The sequence below is a fragment of the Telmatherina bonti genome (genome assembly GCF_933228915.1).
Source record: "Telmatherina bonti genome assembly, chromosome: 10".
NCBI lineage: Eukaryota > Metazoa > Chordata > Actinopteri > Atheriniformes > Telmatherinidae > Telmatherina > Telmatherina bonti.
The window spans coordinates 90001-96720 of NC_136628.1; the positions used below are offsets into that span (position 1 = coordinate 90001).

General features: G+C 43.7%; 1 protein-coding gene across 2 annotated transcripts in view; it reads right to left on the bottom strand.

Annotated features, from left to right (window-relative positions):
* Positions 1–5803, bottom strand: part of LOC306761612 (dual specificity protein kinase CLK1-like) — a 19951-nt gene extending 14148 nt beyond the window's left edge. For both annotated transcript variants that reach the window (XM_079247862.1, XM_079247861.1), the window contains exon 1: positions 5705–5803. The gene's annotated coding sequence lies outside the window, so the exon portion shown is untranslated. The remainder of the gene's footprint in view (positions 1–5704) is intronic.
* Between the last annotated feature and the right edge of the window lie 917 nt (positions 5804–6720).

A 6720-nucleotide genomic window follows, 5' to 3' on the forward strand; every position in this document is an offset into this window, starting at 1 on the left:
CGAGAACAAGAAGAAAGTTCTGGCTTCTCGTGGAGGATGGAACAGGCTTAAGGAAGTCAAGATTTTTTTTTTTTTAAATAGCCTTCTGCTCTCCTAGGAATCTTTTTATTTTTCTAATCTGTTTCATTTTGTTTGGTGATCATTTCCATGACATGATTTTTTTGCAGTAATTTTCTTTTCAGTCTTTTTTTTTTTCACACATTCTTTGATATGTGATATTTACACACGCTGACCACAACTGTTCACACGCACACACAAAATCATCACAAGAGATCACAAACCGCACCAGCATATGGTCCCACAAGGGGTCTGAGGATCTCATCTCGGTACCTAATGGCAGTCAGGCTACCTCTGGCGAGCACATGGAGGGCTGTGCGGCCCTCCAAAGAAATGCCCCCCAACACCATTACTGACCCACTGCCAAACCGGTCCTGCTGGAGGATGTTGCAGGCAGCAGAACGTTCTCCACGGCGTCTCCAGACTCCGTCACGTCTGTCACATGTGCTCAGTGTGAACCTGCTTCCATCTGTGAAGAGCTCAGGGCGCCAGTGGAGAATTTACCAATCTTGGTGTTCTCTGGCAAACGCCAAACATCCTGCACGGTGCTGGGCTGGAAGCACAACCCCCACCTGTGGACGTCGGGCCCTCATACCACCCTCATGGAGTCTGTTTCTGACTGTTGGAGCAGACACATGCACATCTGTGTCCTGCTGGAGCTCATTCTGCAGGGCTCTGGCAGTGCTCCTCCTGTTCCTCCTTGCACAAAGAAGGAGGTAGCGGTCCTGCTGCTGGGTTGTTGTCCTCCCACGGCCTCCTCCACGTCTCCTGATGTACTGGCCTGTCTCCTGGTAGCGCCTCCATGCTCTGGACACCACGCTGACAGACACAGCTGGCATTGATGTGCCATCCTGGATGAGCTGCACTATCTGAGCCACTTGTGTGGGTTGTAGACTCCATGGGTTGTATACACACACATATCATGTGACATGTTCTATCTGGTACGTCTGATTCTCTTGATGTTGTAGAGAGCATATCGGCAGGTACGGGCAACCGAAGCAACATGGACCTTAAAGGTCAGCTGGTCATCCACCATGACACCCAGATTCCAGGCAGTAGGAACAAGTGTGATAGAGTGGAGCTTCACACGTATCTGTGGAGGTAAGGAAGGATCGGCTGGACAGACAATGAGCTCTGTCTTGGACAGATGGAGCTGAAGGTGGCGATCCTTCATCCATGCAGAGATATCAGCAAGGCAAGCTGATATTCTCAGTGAAACGGTGTGTCGTCTGGTGGGAAGGAGAGGAAAAGCTGAGTGTCATCTGCATAGCAGTGGTAGGAGAAGCCATGAGAGCTTCTAACTGCACCGAGTGAGGAGGTGTATGGTGGAAAGAGAAGAGGGCCGAGCACCGATCCCTGAGGCTCCCCTGTTTTCATGTGATCTGGACACTTCTCTTCACCTGGATACTCTGAAGCTGTGCCTCTCAACTTTTTTTGAGCCAGCACCGCCCTGTCATATATACAAAGCTTTGAATATGCATGAAAGACATGAGAAAAAAAATTGAATTATGATTATTTTATATGATTGTTTTTTACCAATAAAGCAATTGATATGTGAGGAGGCAGAGTAATTAAACACTGCTACTTCAGTTTTGCACAATTAAATGGTGGGTCTGGACTGAGGACTGACCGGTGGATCTGGTCCAGTGGGACCAGGACTGAGGACTGACCGGTGGATCTGGTCCAGCGGGACCAGGACTGAGGACTGACCGGTGGATCTGGCAAGTTGTAGAGAATGGATAACAGACAGGGGAGCAGTTTCGGTGGAAAATGAGCTGAAAGGAAGTGATTTATTATTGAAAATATTGATCTATCGTGTCCATGGAGGCAGTGCTTTGGAGGAGACGAGTCAAATCATTCATTCATTTTCTAAACCGCTTATTCCAATTCAGGGTCGCGGGGAAGCTGGAGCCTATCCCAGCTGGCTTTGGGAGGAAGGCGGAAGGGTACACCCTGGACAGCTTGCCGGTCCATCGCAGGGCACCACAGAGACAAACAACCACTCACGCTCACACTCAAATCAATGTTTGCTTAAAAACTAAATGTTTTAGACATATCTGCATTTTAGTGTAAAAACATTTGAGCAATTGCTTTTCCAACGTTAGTCTCGGGGAACAGATGTGATGGCATGCCGTGCAGATTGATGGCATTCAGTGGACCATCAACACCACAGCTGTCAATGCTTCTACTGTATCTTCATGACATGACAACCGCCCTCCTTCCCTCTTCCACAAATAGCCAACATGCCGGTCAGACTGAGAGTTTCTGTTTCCATCTTACTTTGTTTTCAGCTTACCATAACCTTTTCAACTTGCACATTTTTCCCTCAGGTGCATCTTTACTGCCCCGCGTGGTGTTTTACAGATCTTCATAGAAATATCTCCATGTCACTTTAAACAAGCTGTAAGATACAGACTTTGCTTTTTTATAGCCGACAGTGTCAAGGAGCATCAGTCATTCCCTAGAAAGGGTCACCCTCCATCTCCCCCCTCTCTGAGAAACAGATCTGTCTGTCCTGCTCAGCAGGTTTACAGCTGTAAATCAGAAGCGAGGAAGACTCCCTGCACCTGAAAACATGTCGGATCTTTGTCACTCACTTAAGACGATCCGTCACTCTGCACTAGCCGTTAGACATGTCCATGGTGTTGCTCTACTTACAGCTTCATAAGCAGAATATGAGTCACCACAGAAGTTTAATAAAACATTTCCTCTGATTTGAGTCAATTAGATGACAATATTTATGATCTGATAGTTAATAAACACTAATTATCAAAAATTAGCATTTGTGTTTCAACAGACCTAAAGAAGTCGGTGAATGAATGAAGTGCTGATTTCTCTGTGTGTTGTGTAGAGGATGGGAAGACTTGTCAGTCCTGTTCACGCTGCACTTTGGTGAAACCAGCCAAACTATTAGAATAATATCTCCCCGTTCCCACCAGAGGGGGCGCTGCACTAGTATTTAGCAGAAGAGAGGACCAGACCGGCGTGAAGAAGAAAACTCTGTTTCCTCCACCTGCCAGTTAAACATGGAGACCAAACTATGGCTGTTTTGGGTTTTTCTTGTGTCTTATGCAAGTATCCTGCAGAAATCCACTGCAACAATGGAGGCAGTATGAACACCAGACGAGGCAGAGGACCCTTAACGCCATCGCTATGGATTTACCCACAATGCAACGCTACGCCACATGCAGGAAGGGATTTGGTTTGTAGTCTGCTTCCTGTCTTTGGTTCGCTTGAAATGGGCTGAGACTTGCGTTTGTTGTTGGACCGAGTCGCTTCTTTGGTCCGAATGATGATTTGTTTAGCGCATTCACATTTCCCCAAACGAAGCGACTTTCCGAGCAAACGGACTCGGATCAGAACGGCTGATGTGGACATGTCCTTAGTCTCTGGTTCTGGTTCTCCTGCCCCAGCAGATGCTGCAAAGCAGAGTAGACTCTCCACCACAAACTAATGGAAGATGTCTTGGCATGACAGATGAGTAACAGAAGGCAGTGGGCTTGTGGTCTGTTGGGCCGGGTGCAGGGGGTGAACCAAACCTATTGAAGAACATTCTGTTCAGCATATTCGCAGCGTGTGGATGAGCTGGCATAACCTACTCCACATCTGACTTCATTTGTGGTTTTTCTGCAGGATACCAATCAGATCATCTGCCTAGCAAACCCTTAAACGACGACTACAGATTCTCGGTGCTCACTGTGGTCCATAGGTGTGCCTGTGTTTTGTAAGGACCATGTTATAAACGTTGAGGTGTAAATAAGTAGTTGGTGTGTTCTTGATTTCTACATTTAGACCTCATTAATGTCCCATCCTGCAACAGATGAAATCTATACTAATAAACACTGACGTTTATGTCTCGTTCAGCAAACGTGATCATTTCTGCTGCTGACTTTTGAGCATCATCATGAAATGAATAATCTGTTTTGGATTCTGTCTCTTTCAGACATCATGAACTTTGAGGAAAAAACAGGTTTTTTTTTTCCCTTTTCCCTCATAACATATCATGAAGGCCAAATTTAGATGTGTTGTCATTACAAATAGAATGTAAAAGAACATGTAAGCTGCAGGTGACATGCACCTGTCTTTGCCTATCTTTGCCAATCATCACCAACATCATCAACATAGCCGCACCAGCCTACAGCAGTTTTTCCAGACTGATAAATGTTCTGGGTAGAATGGAAACACAAAGCTGACTGCGAAAGTTAATCATGTCCGAGCCCCTGCTGTGGTTTTAAACCTCGGAATGGATGTTCTGGGTGCTGGGTTTACCACCAGTGTGGCATATTACCACATCCAAGAATACAAATTGATTCAACAGCTTAAAATACAGTTTTTTATGGTATAAATCACATTTTCATTAACTAATCTTTGAGGCCTTAAAACCTAAATTCATTTACAATTTTTAAAAACAGAAATGAGTACATGGAAACATAATGAATAGAAAAGACTTGAACCAATAAAAATACAATTGAATATTTAAATTCAATAAATAAATCAACAAATTTTTATAATACAAATAGTCCTAGGAACAGCTAAGATACTGCGTAGGACCCTCAAGCTCCCAGGACTCTGGTAGAGAACCCGAGCTGGAGAGATGAACAACCACCGCCCAACGCTCGGAGATGGGAGAGGTAGAGGGTAGAGGGAGAGAGGAGGGTTTATATTATAGAATGAGAGCAAATAGATAAGTCTAAATTTTCTATTTAGAAAATAATGAACATACATATAAAGAAATAAAATAAAGAAACTCCAGGTGTTCAGAGTGTCTTTCAAGGGAATTTTCAGTTTTTTCATCTTTTATCATTTATCATCTAATCTGTAAAATTACAGAATGTGACTATTAAATAATTATAAGATGACTATGAGCTGAATTACTTAAGACCGGCCTTGTTATTTAACAGCTCATATACTTGGGTTACATCTAACAACAGTCTGAGATCTTAAACTGACCCCCCCCCCCAAACACACACACACACAGATCATCCAAAGATCAGAATTATGTCTGCAGAACACACTGTTGACATGCAGCGTCCATTCTGGGGATACAACCTATACAACTATAACCCTGAAGCAGATTCTTCAACCTGGCTGGACTTACTGAATTAAAAGGTTTCAGCAATATAATCATCTGAAATAAATTTCATCTCACCTGAAAAGAAAATGAAGGTTTCTGCAGAAAATCTGCAGATCTAAACTTAGAAGATTCACAGTCAACTTATTGTGAAACGCTGGGATCCCATCTAAATGTCACCTCTGGCCTTCAGTTGTAGCTTCTGAATTGGATCATTTTATCCACTAAAACCCTGGTGTGAAACCAAATGGCTGATAAATCCTTACACAGCAGCTGAAATTCCATGTTGCAGGGATGATTGAGAGATGAAGTTTGTCACTTTGTAGTAACTTTGTAAGTAACACTTACAAAGTTACTTCATGATTCAAGTTCTTATCAGCAGTTTGTCTTAGTTCTATTATATCATTGACATCACTATAATTTTCTTCCATCGTATATAAATAAATCATTCTACAGTGATAAACTAAAACGGTATATTTTTCATAATAAGCAGCTTTTGTTGCAGAACTTCTCCTACATTCTTGTTACATCTCAGACTTGTTTATGGTGAGAAGTGAAAGAAATCTTTCTACCTACCTGTGTCTGATCTTAGCTGCTTCTCCTCTCCTGCACGTCTGTTTGAAAAACATTCGCTCCTCTTTTCTTGCTTCCTGCTATCAGTCTGCACCCCTGATGACAGCAACACAAACACTTAATGCCACGCTGCACACCCGCCAAACAAGGAGAGGCAGATATGGCGTCTGAGGTGCAATAAAATATTAGGCCCTCTACAGAAAACCAAGCCGTGGACATTCCTGTGTACTTCAGGGCAGTAAAATCCATAGCCAAGTGCAGTGAAAAGAAACCAGGGAGCTGCTCCTGCCTCAACCCCTGGCCTGGGCCTGCACAGGCTCTTCTTTCATCAGGCAGGGAAAACATAGTGTCCTGTGTCTGATGTGAGACTGCTGGTGCACCGTGATGCTGTGACTGTGGGATGTACTTTAAGAATTATACTGGACATTAAATGGCTTCACTTGTTATGCAACAAAGCTCCTGAACCTTAATTCACTTTGCTTGTGTTTCAAAGCCGAGACAAACAGTTGCAGAAATGCAGGTTTTGCATTTGGACAGAAGAGTAAATATGAAGTGAAAGAGCAGAAATGAACAAATGAACTCACTTCCATGTTTTGTAAAAATCTGAAAACTCAAGAAATCATGTGGTATCTGAGAAGAGGCAGATGCACTTTTAACAAGTTAACTAAACCGTAACAATGGTCATGGTCAGCAGCAATATTCCGGTATGCTGTGGTGGTTAAACCATGTAATTTTGGTACCAAGAGGTCCAAAGTGGGCCAAATCCCCACACCATTACATCACCATTGGTCTGAACTGTTGATCCAAGGCAGGATGGATCCATGATCCATTCATTTAAGCCAGGCAACATGTAGTCACAGGCTTGATCTGGGAGACAGGAAAGGTGAAATAAATCCCGAGTCTGGGGAAGACTCAGACACCGGATTAACCATTTTGGCAATGGGAAAGGAGCCACTGAAATGTGGAACTTGTGGTTCTCTACACAAAGGGGAAAGTACTTCGTAGACAGTCACACTTTG